Source organism: Tachyglossus aculeatus, chromosome 21, assembly GCF_015852505.1.
Source record: "Tachyglossus aculeatus isolate mTacAcu1 chromosome 21, mTacAcu1.pri, whole genome shotgun sequence".
In the NCBI taxonomy this organism is placed as follows: Eukaryota; Metazoa; Chordata; class Mammalia; order Monotremata; family Tachyglossidae; genus Tachyglossus; species Tachyglossus aculeatus.
Window position 1 is genome coordinate 59522451 of NC_052086.1, and position 16783 is coordinate 59539233.

A 16783-nucleotide genomic window follows, 5' to 3' on the forward strand; every position below is an offset into this window, starting at 1 on the left:
GATACTTGAAAAATAGCCTTAGAAAGAAAATGTTCAGTAATGATGACAGGTTCCAAGTAGGGGAATATATGCATTCCAGAATTACTTACTTAATAAAAATAATGTAACTCAACACCACTAAGTGGGGGGGGGGGGGAGAATTAAAAAAAAAAGGATAAGAAACAGACATGAAAACTACAAGGAGTCCCAGTTTGAAAAGTCTGTTATTTTGTGTGTTAAAACTGAGCCTTGTAATGCTGGTTAAATTTTTGAATAGCTAGTTCATATCGTGCTATACCATTTTATCAAACCCAAGGGAACAAATATCTTTCTATGGGCACTAGTGATGCACGGAGCCATTGACGGGACTTCAATTATCTCTGGCTGAAATTGAATCTGTTCTGAGCAGTGTTACAAGCACTGTACACCAAATAGCCCAATTCCTTTTAATACACTGGATGGAAATCCTGAGCCTAAATGGATTTTTTTCTCATTCCTCTTTCCCCCCAGAGATGAATAAATTCTTAAGAACCTCATAATTACGGATAATTTAAATAGTTCTAGTTAATACTCATTCACCACTTGCAGGGGAAGACACGTTTGCAGTAGGCAACTCAACAACTCCAAGTCATTTTAATTAAAAGAAACCTAAAACATTAGATGCTGTACTAGCATCATTAGCTATACCACTGTGCTGAATCTAATAGTCATAATAATATCTTCCATTTATATGGTAACCATTTCTAAGGAGTACCAGATATTTTACAAACATCAATTTATTAATCCTCAGAATAGTCCTAAGAGCTGGGTAGAAGCAGTGGTGGAAAGAGCATAGTCCTGGGAGTGAGAGGACCTAGGTTCTAATTCTGACTCCACCACTTGTCTGCTGTGTGACCTCGGGCAAGTCACTTGACTTCCAGTACTTCAGTTTCCTCATCTGTAAACGGGGGATAAAATTTTACTTCCTCCTACCTGAGCCCCTTGTGGGAGGGACTGCGTCCAACCTGATTATCTTACATCTACCCCAACATATAGTATGGTGCTTCATAATGAATCTATACTTTTGACATAAAAAACAAGGAACTGAGAGCCAACACTTCTTGCCCATGATCACTCAAAAGACTGAGAAGGAGCCAGTCTACCAACTACCATTTAATGGTTTCCTTTGAATTCTAGCAATAACTTATGTACAAATCACACTAGAGCTTTGCAAAGGTAGACCTGCCCCAAGGGTGCTACATGACCTGAGCTTGTAGAGCTGGGTTGGGCCAAAAAAGAATTTAAGCACTTTTAATATTCAACCCAGCCTACCGCACTTACTGTGAAAGTCCTTTTATTATGTCATTTTCCCTAGCTGTAATTTATTACTATGTCTGTCTCCCTCTGTAGACTGTAACCTCCACATGTATTTTTCCAAGTGCTTAGTATTCATTCATTCATTCAATCATATTTATTGAGCACTTACTGTGTGCAGAAAACTGTACTAAGCGCTTGGGAAGTACACATTGGCAATATATAGAGACGGTCCCTACCCAACAATGGGCTCACAGTCTAGAAGGGGGAGACAGACAACAAAATGAAACATGTGGATGGGTGTCAAGTCACCAGAATAAATAAAAATAAAGCTAGATACACATCATTAACAAAATAGAATAGTAAATATGTACAAGTAAAACAGAGTAATAAATCTGTACAAACATATATACCGGTGCTGTGGGGAGGGGAAGGAGGTAGGGCAGGGGAAATGAGGAGGAGGAGAGGAAAAAGGGGGCTCAGTGAGTTCTGTGTGTGTAGAACCTGGTGGCTAAAGTGTATGGGGGGGGGGGGGGGGCGGCGGGGTATGTAGCCTGGTAGAAATAAACCAGGTGCCCGAAGGCATATGTGTGTTAAAGGTTAAAGGAGATAACAAAGATCCCTTAGACAGATGCTTTCAAACCTGTTCATTTATTATTTAAGAAACACACCAGTTCTAGGTAGAAGACCTTTGATTTAACTATTCACATGCAGCAATGCTCCAAAGCTTTGGAAATTACATACATAATGACATTAAAAATTCCAAGGCGATAAAATTTCAGAGCCCACCTGAATTTCTTGGAGCACCTGTGTACTGCAATTTACCAGAGGATAACCCCTAAATAGTAGTTTCTATGTTTATTCTTTTGCATTGTTTCAAAATGCTACTTATATTCTCAAGAAGCTTTTCCTGAGCTGCCTGTATTTAATCTATGGTACTATGCACACAGTAAGCACTCAATAAATACCACTCATTGACTAATAGTCAGATCCAATCGATTCAGCTGGTCCCTCAGGTTCCTGAAAGCTTTCTCTGCTCTCTGGGGCCTTGGAGTTGGCTGGAGGGGGTTAAAGTGATGCAGGTAGAAAATAGGGCTGTGGTACAGGGAACAAATCTGCACAGGTGTATTTGCCCCTTGCACTGCAAGGACTAAAATTGCCAGCAGACAAATCTGGCAATGACAAGGGCCTATGCCCCAGAAGTGAGCCTGGACCCTTTTGAGGTTCAAACCAGACTTGTTTCTGATGCAATCTGGCTCTAGACTGGGCTGACCTCAGGCTGCGGTGAAGATGCATGTTAAGCCTGGGCCCAGAATTCAGCCCGTACAAATGTGGAGCCACAGTCTGAGCAAAAATTAGGTGGTTTGCGGGCTGAATTTCTACAGAGGTAATGTATATACGGAGAGAGGGGCATTGAGAGAACTTTCCTCTCCCTTCTTTCTGTCGAAAAAGTCCAGTTTGTCAGAGCCAATGCCTACTGTGATGAGAGGCTGGGAAGCTCAAAAAGGCCAGGAAAGAAGATGAATAAAGAGATCTTCAAAAACCTGAAAATATTCAAGTCAGGGGGGCCTGGTGACTACCCCTTAGCACACTAAAGAATTGACAAATGGTACGAGAACAAAACTAGCCATTATTTTTGAGTGCATTGTTCTGTTTTTAGCTAGAATGTCAAATATTTCTAATAGGAGTATGCAAAAAACAGGGAACTACTGATTCTCCCACCCACATACGCACAGACAATACACTACGGCTTATTGATTAGTTTGAAATAAGTTCAACATATAAAGATTCAAACCTTCAAATTAAAGTAAGACCAATTTGATAACTGGCACGTAAAGGTACCAAAATTCCAAACTCCTATGATCGATATAAAACAGATCACTGGGCTGCCATACTTGAAAGAGTTATCTGCAGGATAAAAGTCACTGCATCTGTCAATCAGAGACTTTGGAAAAATCATCATATCCAGAAACTTCCTGACCTCGGAGCCCATATATTGGAGAAGAGTCCACCAGGGATTAGGATGTGCAGTGAAGGGATTAGACAGAGTTACAGTGTTTGACCCTATTTGTCTGTCAAATGATTGTTTGCATTTTTATTCCTTCTTGAAGAACTAAAGGAAGTAATATCAAAGGCTTTCCCACAGCCAAGGGAGCCTCTAAGACTTTCAGTGAAGGAAGTATGCTTCTATTTCACCTTCTTTTAAGCCATTCTTAACTGTGCCTTACTATAACCAGGATAGTCTTAACAAGCACCATGCTGTGAACCTGATATCTGGAAGGATATTACCATAATTAAATGTTATTTCTATGAAGATTTGTGTGTTACAGTTGAGAATAGATATTTGGTATTGTGCTGTAATTTGCAAAATCATCTCACCCCTGCTGCTTCCAACAGTCTCTCTAGAATAACAATGACTGCAGAACTACCTTTCTTTCATAATAAAGCTTCTTTGCTGTCTACCACAAGAGTCTCAGAAATGGTGATAAACACCACATCAGAAAAAGAAATAAAATGCTATCGGTCTCCCTAGTCTTTTTCATGTTCCTTTCTTGCACTGTATTTATAAATACAAATCTCAAGCAACAATCTATCCAGGCAGGCTTCAGGAATACCAGGATTTATACACTAAATTTACCTTTTCAACACTTTTCAGAAAACTAAGTAAAACATAAAGTACTAACACCAAAACAACAATTACACTAATAAAAGAGTCTAAGGCTAGATTAATTACCAAAACATTTTCCAAGTGAGAATTTTCAATACTTGGGGTTTTCAAACAAAAACTCTTGGTTAACAAAGTAGCTGAATTTCAATGGAATAGGTGATAATCCATGGCATTAATCAGCATTTGAGGATAGAAATGCTTTTTTTTCCAGATAGTTACATTTTTGGTGAGATAACTTCTGATATTTAGAAATTCAATGGCTCATGGGTCCCACAAATAGATTTTCTTTGGAAAAACAAAGTAAAGATCATATTCAGAGATCAGTTAAACTGAACTCCTCATCTTCACTCCCAAATCTTTCCCTTCACCTCACTTCCCCACCTCAAAGGACAATCCTGCCATTCTACCTGTGTCTGACGTCCACAACCTTGGTCTAATCCTCCACTTCTCGTTCTCTTTGGACTTTCACATCCAGGCTGTTGCTAAAGCCTGTTGGTTTTCCCTGTATCAGATCACCGTATGAAGCCACTAGGACGCCCTGCCGCCCTCCCATGGTGCTGTCCTAGGCCTTTGGAAAACTCTCTGGATACACTACCAGAATGATTGCAGATGGAGAGCGGGGAGTTCTGGGAGAGATGTGTCAGTGGTGTCGCTACACATCAGAAATGACTGAACGGCATAAGACAAGACAATACAAGGCCTTCACTCCTGAACTAACCTGCACCAGTAGGGCCACGAGGGACTCAAACCATAGCAGTGCGAACCCTCGGCCCCTACCGGGCCACGAAGCGAAACCACTGGGAACCCTTGCTTCCCGCCAACCATGCCATCCATGGCTTTAACCCTCACATCTGCTCTGTGCCAGCATGGCGGTGAAGGCTCAAACAATGTCAAGGAGCCTCCGGGAAAGCTCCCCTTCTGCGTCACCCTGATTTTCTCCCTATATTCACCCCTTCCCTCAGATCCACAGCACTTATGTACAAATCTGGAATACATTTAGTTCCATAATGCCCGCTTCCCTCTCTAAAATGTGAGCTCATTGTGGGAAGGGAATGTGTCTATCAACTCTGCTTTATGTACTCTCCCAAGCACTTAGTACAGTGCTCTGCACACAGTAAGCACTCAATAAATATGAATGATTGGTTGTGACGGGACTCTGGATGACATCACTGTGAGGTCTCTACCCATCCCTTTTACTATCAGACCTGGTGGCCTCTGAGCCTTGTCTTTTCTGTTTTTTGTGATTTTATTTTTTCTCTTCCTATGTGTCTGTCGCCAAACATCTCAATCAGTGATTCATGTTTATGGAGTGTTTACTGTGAGCAGAGCACTGTACTAAGATCTGAGAGTAAAATGCAGAGTTGGTAGACACATTCCCTGCACACAACTAGCATGCCTCACTACTTTCTTCTTTGATCCCTCTAGACTGTAAACTCGTTGTGATCAGGGAATGTGTCTGTTTACTGTTTTTATACTCTCCCAAACGTTTAGTACAGTGCTCTGCACACAGCAAGTGCTCAATAAATACAAATGAGTGAATGAATGAATTATGAGTCCTCTGAAGGCCAGGGACTCTGTTTAACTCTCCCCACCACTTAGTACACTGCTTTGCACACAGTAGATGCATAATAATTACTGTTGTTAGTACTACTAATTGTGACACTTAATTATAACATTTGTTGAGCACTTATTATGTGCCAGGCACTGTATCAGGCGCTAGGATGGACACAAGTTCCTGTCCCACATGGGACTCACAGTCTCAATCCTCATTTTACAAATGAGGTAACTGAGGCTCAGAGAAGTGAAATGACTTGCCCAAGGTCACACAGCAGACAAGTTGCAGATCTGGAATTAGAACCCATGGCCTCCTGACTCCCAGGCCCATGCTGCTCCTACTAATACTTAGAGAAGCAGCGTGGCTCAGTGGAAAGAGCCCAGGCTTGGAAGTCAGAGGTCGTGGATTCTAATCCCGGCTCTGTCACTTATCAGCTGTGTGACTTAGGGCAAGTCACTTAACTTCTCTGTGCCTCAGTTACCTCATCTGTAAAATGGGGATTAAGACTGTGAGCCCCACATGGGACAAACTGATTACCTTGTACCAACCCCAGCACTTAGAACAGTGCTTTGCACATAGTAAACACTTAACAAATACCATTATTATTATTATTATTATAAATACTGAGGGGGACCAAAGAAATGAGAACAAATTCTAACTCTGTCCAAGTATAGAATCAGAATTACTCAGAATAATTTGCACATAATAAACACTTAAATACTATTATTATTATTATAATAAATACTGAGGGTGACCAAAGAAATGAGAACAAATTCTAACTCTGTCCAAGTATAGAACCAGAATTAATCAGAATAATTTGGAGAGCTTAAAACATTAGTCATCTTTAGGAATGAAAGAACAGAAAGTTTACATAGTTTTTCACTTAAAAGGCAACAAATTGTCTAGAAATCTACAATTTTCTGTTAACACCCAAAATGATACTTACACATGAAAAATGCATCACTAGTCTGTACATTTTCAGTAGTTTAACAGCAAGACAGAATACACTGCTCCTTAAAGAGGAATGTGAATTATGCTCATATCCTAACATCTCTTCTTTACAAAGAATTGCACTATTTCCTCGTTTTTCAGAACATATGAAAGACCACAATATCAATGATACATTTAAAAACTAAGTAACAACATTTAATTTCCCAGTTGCTTGAATGCTTGACTAGAATGATATTGTAAAAGAAATCCAATGCTCCAGAAGTTATGTCGGAACTGCAAAAGAAAGAGAAAATATAGTATTCTTGTGTTAACCCCCAAATCCTTTTAACCTTGCAACAGAGGAATTGAAAATGAACAATCACAGTAGTATTTCAAAAGCCCTGATTCTTGAGGGAAGCATTTCCAAAGCTCCTTTTATAGTTTTTCTCTTCTCTAGCTACCCATAAGAATATTTCAGAAAGTCATATATCTGGATTAATTTTGACTGTTTTGCCAGTGTTGGCCACCTACTTCATAAATATTTGTACACCTGAAACAAATGATTTAAAAAGCTCTTCAGTGTGTGCTGAATGTAGGTGGCATTCAGCAGCAAAAACCCTTAGTTCCAATGCTCTTTCTTAGGGCTTTTCTGTGATGGAGTTGCTGAGTTTTAATGCTGGTACTCCTCTCAGGGCTCTCATACTTCTTGTTCGTTCTCTGCTTTTGCACTGTGAGTAGCATACATGTGTTCTGTGAATTGACAGCCCAAAGGCCCACAGCGAGTGACAATGTACACAGCTGTTGTGTTTTGCATTGAAGTTAGTTTTCCTCCCAAACAGATACAGTTCAGTCTATCATGACCTCAAAACCAATTTCAGTGAATGCCATAGAATTAGCAGACTGTGGGGAAGCAAGAGGGATAAACAGCCTGGAATGAAATAATCATGTGGCTCTTTGGACAGAGTCAGATGCTCAAGTGTCTGGATTCAATGTATCAATCAATCGGTCCATCAATCCATCATATTTACTGAGTTCTTTCTGGGTGCAGAGTACCTTATTGAGTGGTTGAGAAAGTGTAATGAATTGAGTTGGTAGACACGTTCCCAGCCCACAGTGAGCAAAGCTTTTGTTGAAGACAGTGATGTTTTCAATGTATAAATATTAATATTTGTGTAAAGGAAGACAACACGGTCAGTTGACACACCTTAATCCTGAAGTGATGGCAGCCACATTTCAACATACTCCCCAATCACACCATCTACTATTGAAGACTAGGCCATTTAAACCATTCAAAACCTCCTGACATGAAAACAGCCCTTATCCCAACTACTTTGGAAGTCGCCACACCAGTCAGAGATATAACAAATGGCAAATCAACCGGACCTGATGGCAAAGCTGCTGAGATCTACAAGCATGGAAGGAACACCCTGCTTAAACACTTACACAAGCTCTTTTCAACATACAGAACATGGAGATCCAAAGATCTCAAAGATGTCTCCATCATCAAATCCTGAGGCAGAAAATTGAATTCAGCCGTATTTATTGACTGCATACTGTGTGAACAGCACTGTTCTAAGTGCTTGGAAATGTACAATACAACAGAGTTGGAAAATATGTTTCCTGCCCACAAGGATCTCGCAGTCCAGAGACAAGGAACTTCTAGTCTAGACATCAACTGAGGCATCGCATTCTCAATTTCTGGCAAGATCCTCCCCAGAGTTCTTCTGGATTTCCTTCTATTACAGACCACCTGGTCCAGGAATTATAAGGTGGCTCAGAACACAATGCTGCAGAGGCGATATACAAGGTTTGGGATGTTGGGGGTATTGCAGGAAAAAGTTGGTCAGATTACTAGAAAGGTTCAATCAATCAATCAATCACTCAATCAATCGTATTTATTGAGCGTTTACTGTGTGCAGAGCACTGTACTAAGCGCTTGGGAAGAACAAGTTGGCAACATATAGAGACAGTCCCTACCCAACAGTGGGCTCACAGTCTAGAAGGGGGAGACAGAGAACAAAACCAAACATATTAACAAAATAAAATAAATAGAATAGATACGTACAAGTAAAATAAATACATAAATAAATAGAGTAATAAATTTGTATAAACATATATACATATATACAGGTGCTGTGGGGAAGGGAAGGAGGTAAGACGGGGGGATGGAGGGGGGGAGAGGGGGAGAAGAAGGAGGGGGCTCAGTCTGGAAGGCCTCCTGGAGGAGGTGAGCTCTCAGTAGGGCCTTGAAGGGAGGAAGAGAGCTAGCTTGGCAGATGTTGGGAGGGAGGGCATTCCAGGCCAGGGGGATGACATGGGCCAGGGGTCGACGGCAGGACAGGCGAGAACGAGGCAAGGTGAGGAGATTAGCGGCAGAGGAGCGGAGGGTGCGGGCTGGGCTGGAGAAGGAGAGAAGGGAGGTGAGGTAGGAGGGGGCGAGGTGATGGACAGCCTTGAAGCCCAGGGTGAGGAGTTTCTGCCTGATGCGCAGATTGATTGGTAGCCACTGGAGATTTTTGAGGAGGGAAGTAACATGCCCAGAATGTTCCTGGACAAAGACAATCTGGGCAGCGGTGTGAAGTATGGATTGAAGTGGGGAGAGACACGAGGATGGGAGATCAGAGATGAGGCTGATGCAGTAAGAGGAGCATTGAGATATATGATGCTGTAATTCTCCCTTATCCCTCAACCTCCTTCTTTACTTGAACTGGAAAAATCTAGATTGAATCTCCTATGAAAACTTTTAATCAGGAACACAGCAAGAGATTTGTACATTTGTATTTTCTCCTCAGACGTACGGAACTGGAAAAAGGGGTGATGGATTTCTCTACAGCCTCATACTGGTCAACAGGCATTCTAACCCCTAATAAGCTAAGTGTGCCTTGAGACATCTTGGCATTGCTTGTGATCATATGACATTATTTTTATTCATTTTTTATTAATGATAATCCTATTTATGGTTTGAAATACCTATTAACAACGTATTCATTGCCCACGGTAGTCTGGGAACATTTAAAATATAAAATCCAAAGCTTAATTGCCAAAAAGCCAACATAAGACCATTCCTCAGTCATGAAAAGCAGGCTCAGATATGCTTTTCAATTTTCCCTTTATGTCAACAAATCAGAGGTATGTTTTATAATTACAGTGTTTTAACAAAATGCCAGAAGGGTGTGTACAAAACAGGGTATCGGTCAACCAAAGAGGAGCAGGGCATTTGTTAAACATAAACCATTTGAGGTATAGATTCAGTGATGCTGGGTAAAGTGAAACGATGAAACGGATGAAGGATAACTCTCTAATGTAGAGTTGGCTCCACATTCTTTGGTTTAGATCACCACCCTCAGAGTTATCTCAATCAGGCAGTCATTTGGCTGTTAGAAACAAAGGAGCATGTCTACAACTCTGTTTTACTGGACCCTCTCAAGTGCTTAGTACAATGCTCTGCACACAGTAAGTGCTCAATAGATATCATTGATTGACTGATGCTCACAAATTTACAAGTCTTCCTCCAGGAATAACAACCAATTATGACAGGATATCCATACCTGAATTTTCAAGGCCACGGGCCCTTTATAGAAATCACTCAACCACTCACTCCTTGGGATAACTTAGTAATGTGTATGATCATATGGTGCCTACCATATGCGGGGAGAAAAAGTAAGCAGATGAAAAACCAAGTTTATGCTATTTTCTTCCATAATGAAAAAACAGTCTCATGACTCCCAGCTCCTCAAATACCACCAATGGTGACCCACCCATCTCTGCATCAAGCAGAAACTCCTCACCATTAGCTATGAGACACTCAATCAGCTCTCTCCCTATTACTTATCCTCATTCCTCTTCACTACCATGCACCCAATACATTTTGCTCCTCTAACACCAACCTAATCATTGTGCCTCAATCCTTGTCTTTCTCCCCAGTGATCCCTTGCTTATCTCCCTCCTGCCTGTAACTTCCTCCCCTTTCACATCCAGTGAACCATTAGTCTCCCCATTTTCCAAGTCCTACTAGAAGCACATCCCCTCCAGGATACCTTCCCTGATTACTTGCACATCTCCCCAATGTATTTCTTTGCCTCCTGAATCACCAATGCATTTAAGTCCTTACTTCCTAAGCAATCAATCAATCATATTTACTAAGTGATTACTGTGTGCAGAGCACTGTACTAATCACTTGGGAGAGTACAACAAAATTGGTAAACATTCCCTGCCCAAAATGGGTTTATAGTCTGGAGAGGGAGACCAACGTTGATATAAATTATGGCTGTTTACAGAAGTGCTGCGGGACTGAGGATAGGGAGAATAAAGGGTTCAAATCTAAGTGCAAGGGTGACGCTGAAGGGAATGGGAGAAGAGGAAATAAGGGCTTAGCTAGGGAAGGCCTCTTGGAGGAGATGTGTCTGCAATATGGCTTTTGAAGTTGGGGAGAGTGATTGTCTGTTGGATTTCAACAGGGAAGGTGTCCCAGGTGAGAGGCAGAACATGGGCAAGCAGTCAGTGGCAAGATAGACAAGATGGAGGTAGAGTAAGCAGGTTGGCATTAGGAGTGATGTATCGGGCTGGGTTGTAGTAAGAGAGTAGCAAAGTATGATAGCAAGGTGATTGAGTGCTTTAAAGCCAAGGGTAAGGAGTTTATATTTGATGTGGAGGTGGATGGGCAACCACTGGAGATTCTTGAGGAGTGGGGAAACATGGACTGAAAAATTTTGTAGAAAAGTGATCTGGACAGCAGAGTGGGGAGAAATAGGAGGCAGGGAGGTCAGCAAGGAGGATGATACTGTAATTAAGGTGGGAAAAGGATAAGTTCTTGGATTAACATGATGGCAGTTTGGATGGAGAGGAAAGGGCAGATTTTAGCAATGTTATGAAGGCTGAACTGACAGAATTTAGTGGCAGACTGAATACGTGGGTTGAATGCAAGTGATGAGTCAAGAATAACACCAAAGTTAAGGGTTTGTGAGATAGGAAGGATGGTAGTGCTGTCTACAGTGATGGGAAAATCAGTGGAGGTCAAGGTTTGGGTAAGAAGACAAGGAGTTCTACTTTGGATATGTTAAGTTTGAGGTGTCACAGGGACATCCAAATAGAGATGTTCTGAAGGCAGGAGGAAATGTGAGACTGCAGAAGGAGAGAGAGATCAAGGCTGGAGAGGTCAATTTGGGAATCTGCATAAAGGTGGTAGCTGGAGCCATGTGGGCAAATGAGTTCTCCAAGGGAGAGGGTGTAGATGGAGAACAGAAGGGGACCCAGAACTGAACCTTTAGGGATTCCCACAGTTAGGATGTGGGAAACAGAGGAGGAGCCTGCAAAAGAGAATGGGAATGAGAGGACACAGGGATAGGAGGAGAACCAGGGGAGAACCATGTCAGTGAAGACAAGGCTAGTTAATGTTTCCAGGAGAAGGGAATGGCCTGCAGTGTTAAAGACATTACAGAAGCAGCATAGCTCAGTGGAAAGAGCATGGGCTTTGGAGTCAGAGGTCATGGGTTCTAATCCTGACTCCCCATGTCTGCTGTGACCTTGGGCAAGTCACTTAACTTCTCTGAGCCTCAGTTACCTCATCTGTAAAATGGGGATGAAGACTGTGAGCCCCCCGTGGGACAACCTGATCACCTTGTAACCCACCCCCCCGCACCCCAGCGCTTAGACTTGGAAAAAAGGAGATAATAATAATAACGGTATTTGTTAAGTGTTTAATATATGCCAAGCACTGTTCTAAGCACTGGGGTAGATACAAGATAATCATGTTGTCCCACGGGGAGTTCACAGTTTTATTTCCCATTTTACAGATGAGGTAACTGAGGCACAGGGAAGTTAACTGAGTTTCCCAGGATCACAAAGCAGGCAAATGGAGGAGCCAGGATTAGAACCCATGTCCTCTGACTCCCAAGACCGTGCTCTTGCCACTAAGCCACACTGCTTTTCCCATTTTCCTCCCTGACCCCCATTCTCAAACTGTTTACTCTCCAGCAGTTTTTCCCCCAATACTTTCAAACATGCTTATATCTCCTCTACCCTAAAACAACCCTCCCTTGCCCCACAGCTCCCTCTACTCATCACCCCATCTCCCTCCTATCATTCCTCTCCAGATTCCTTGTGTATGTTGTCTCTATCTGATATCTCCAGTTCTTCTTCAATTCTCTCCTTTACCTCCTCCAGTTTTGATTTGTGTCCCCTTCAATCCACAGAAGCTGCCTTCTCAAAAATCACAAATGGGGGAAGGAGCATAGCTGTATGTTTTTTTTCTAGCAGTGCAGCCCTTAGTCTACTAGCAACTATAACATATTTTTTAATGGGTAGGTACTCTGTTGCACTTTCTCCTATGGAGATTCCAGTCCCATCACTTAATTAAACCAAAAATTAAAGATCAGCAGATGCATAATCGCTTGTTCAGCTGGAGAGCACCTGATACATTTCTGTGCTTCTTCCATAAAAATAAAAAACAGGAATTGAGGAAACAAAAAACTATATTAGCTAATATAGATTATATATTGTTAGATAATTTCCAGAGTTTTTTATTATCTATATCATATATATGTATATATCATCAGCTTTTGATTTTGTTATGAGTAGTTGGTAATATTTTTGATTGTACGAAACTTTAGTTTTGAATAACTTTTTTTAAAAAACAATTGTGACCAAAGACAATTATTTACTTAGAACTTAAACTCTGTAATAATGAGCTATCAGTTATCTAGCCATAATTCCATACAATTTTGCGGGCATGGTTTAATAGGACGATCTCATTAGTAATTTCATTTGAGGTTTTTGCTTTAAGACACATCTACTTTATTTTTCATATGGCAATTTCCCCTTGCATTATAATTCTCCTAAACATTTTAATAAAACTAATCAGATATTGTATCTCCATCTCTTTCAAGATTTGCAACTATTATTATCTAATAGTGAGTTTTTGAGGCTCCAGACCTGAAGTCTGTTTGAACAATGCTCGAAAGGCTTTCAATCCAAATTAGAAGAACAAGACAGTTGAGCTACAGATTAAACCTGCTCTTCAGAGGACAGTTAAATTGTATTGGTACTATCTATCATTTTTTAAAAGCAAAAACAACAATGTTTTAAAGTGTCAGACTAGTCACTGAAAAAGATATATATTTTTGTAGAAAAAAAATGCTGTTAATGTTGAAAGGACTCACATTCCAAATAAGATACCTTGAGGTATCCATTGGTATGTACAATGGAGCGTACAATAAACTACTGCAGCATTTCAATCTAACAAGTCTGACTCCAAAGTAATGCACAAATAAGGCAAGTAATTCCAATAATTTATTTTTAAAATAAGCTTGTGTGTTAACTGTAAGGTTCCACATCCTGCATGTAGAAATGCCCTTGCTTCCAGTGTTTTACATTTTCAGGAGCCCACATCTCCTTTCAGTAGTAGTACTCGCTGTAGTAATAGTATTTATTAAACCCACTTTTGCATAGCACCACACCAAGCTCTGGGAAACAATTGGCAGGAGCAAATTAGACACTGTCTGAATTCTTGGTGGGTATACAGGACTCTATCAGTATGTCCTGCAGTCTATGAATCAACAATCTGGAAAATCACAGCCAACCGAAAATCCATTCAGTCTATGTCTCCCTAATCTTCAAGAACCTCCAATGCTTACTCTGCATTGTACAGAAACTTCTTACTATCAGCTTTAAAACACTCTCAGCTCCCTCCCTCCTACCTTACCTCGTTGATTTCCTAATGCAACCAAATCAGCTCACTGTACCTCAAATCACGTTTATCGTGGTGCCAACATCTTGACCACATTCTCCCTTCTTTTGTCCTCCCCCTCCGTATTTGACAGACCACCACTCTCAACACCTTCAAAGTTTATAAAAACTACAGCTCCTCCAAGAGGCCTTCCCCAATTTAGCCCTCATTTTTCCAACTCCCTCTCCCTTCTGTTGCCTATCTAGATCTGTACCCCTTAAGCACGTGTTATTCACCACACCCTCAGCACCACAGCACTTCTGTACATATCCATAATTCATTTTAATGTCTGTCACCTCCTCTAATCAATCAGTGGTATTTATTGAGCGTACAGATGAGAACCAAGGCCCCTCTGACTCATAGGTCTGTGCTCTTTTCACTAGACTATGCTGCTTCTCTATCCACAAAAAGATTTTTATTCATTTATCTATTTTTATTTATTATTTATACTCATTTATGTCCACGCTCACACTTTCAACTATTGTATAGTCATTAATTAATTTAGATTGTATTCCCCTTGATGGCAGAAATCACACATTATGTTTCTAAATGTTCCCCAAATTCCTAATACTATGTTTTGCCCTAGAGTTTAATCAGTATTGTTGATCAATCGATTAATCAATCAATGATATTTCCCAGACACTTACTGAGTACAGAGCTCTGCTTATGGTCTTGACGGGGGAAAGTGAGAAGAGTGCTTACCTGAGCAAAATTGAGTGATAAACTGAAAAGGGATAGGGTGAAGCAAGGAAGGAAAAGCAACTGTTTTAAAGATATAGTGAAGCACAGCCTTTACATAATAGGATAGAGTAACTGAACTGCTAGGAGGCAATATCTGTGGAAACACCAGCCTGGCGTGTGGCAATTAAGAGCGGATGATCTCTCTAGAAAGAACGGGATACCACGAACAATAGAAAACAGGGTGCAAAATGAAGTTGAGCAAAAAATAGCAAGCATACATGGAGCACAAAAGACCTATGTGCAGGTCATGTGGAATAGATGGTCAGTTTATAATTGTTCTTTCTAGCCACACCTATGCCTGTTAATCCTATCACAGCATCAAAAGAACAGCTACTTGTCCAATTCCTCGTGCTAATGCTACACAACTTTAAGGGTGACCTTAACCCTCTTTCTTGTGCCTTAGTACCTCCTGATCCTCTGAAGAGAATGGGTCACTCTCTGATGAGCTGAAGTAGGAGGACAGTAAAAGAGGGTTTTAAAGTTTGAAAAACAATCAAATAAAGTTTCTGATGATCTGGTGAAGTCTCAGAGTTGGAAAACAGCAGGAAGAGACAGACCATCCTGCTGCACGGGAATTAGAAATGAGGTGAAGCTGCAAAGAGGGCAGGATTTGGGAAGCACGTGTCAGTCACAAAGGCATAGTCTAGGTACCAAGGAGCAAGGGTACAAACATATTTTTGAGACAGAGGGCTTTGCTATAAAATAGGGGTAATGGAAAAAAAACCTGATAGTAGTTACTAAGTGCTTACTATGTGACAAGTATTGTGCTAAGCTCTGAGGCAAAAAATAGCATAATTAGATCAGTCTCGAGCCTTGAGGAGCTCACAGTCTAAGAGATGCTAGGAAAAGGTACTTTATCCTCATTTTACAAACGAGGAAATGGAAGCAAAGATGTGAGGTATAATGCTTTTAATTTCTGGCAGCAAGTCAATTTTCTTGTCTTAAGCTGTTGAGTCGTCTCCAACACATAATGACTCCATGGACACATCTATTCCAGAACACCCCACCTCCATCTGCAATTGTTCTGGTAGTGTATCCAGAGAGTTTTCTTAGTAAAAAAATGGAAGTGATTTTCCATTGCCGCCTTCTGCGCAGTCAACTTGAGTCTCCACACTTGACTCTCTCCCATGCTGCTGCTGCCCAGCACAGGTGAGTTTTGCCTTGTAGCAGATTGCCTTCCACTCGCTAGCCACTGCCCAAGCTAGGAATGGAATAGGCACACCTCTGCTTGACACTTCCTCCCATAGCCGATACTGGTAGAGTACTGGAAACTCTCCTGGTGCGATCCTAAGAGGGCAGCAGGTCAATAGCAGCAGGAAATAAAATCCTGGTCTCCTGATTTCCAGACCCATGTTCTTTCCATTAGTAGTTACAGTAGTAATAGGAATATTTACTAAGTTCTAATTTGATGCAGTGCACTGTCCTAGATGCTTGGGAAGTAGAGAATAATGAAGTGACATTGCCTCTAAGGAGTTTAGACTCTAACTGGAGAGACACAAAGAAAATTACTTATAGCTAGAATAGTTAAAACTAATGAAATGAGCAAATATGCCCATATTTGAGTGTCATTATGTATATATATATATATATATTTCATATATATATACACACACATTGAAGAGTATATATATGAGAGTGATTAATTATATTCTTAACTTCATTAATATCTCTTTAATAAGCAAAGTTTAAAAATACCTACAGTTAGAGGGTTAATGGTATTAAAATTAAAGGTGTGAAATAACCTAATTTACAACACTTGGAAATGTTAATGATTTCATGGAAAGAAGCAAGGTCCACTGAAAAATAATCTAGGTTCCTTTTACTACCTACTGACAATCTCGGCTTTATATCATGCTAAAAATGACTATACTTATCTTCTCATTAGCAACTAATC

The 16783-nt window shown here is 40.7% G+C and overlaps 1 protein-coding gene and 1 non-coding gene across 2 annotated transcripts in view; both read right to left on the reverse strand.

Annotated features, from left to right (window-relative positions):
- LOC119941908 (protein sidekick-1-like) overlaps positions 1–16783 on the reverse strand; it is a 402085-nt gene that overhangs the window by 232015 nt on the left and 153287 nt on the right. The window lies entirely within an intron of this gene.
- Positions 16049–16186, reverse strand: LOC119942941. Its single transcript, XR_005455434.1, has one exon. It is a non-coding gene; the product is annotated as a small nucleolar RNA SNORA7 (small nucleolar RNA).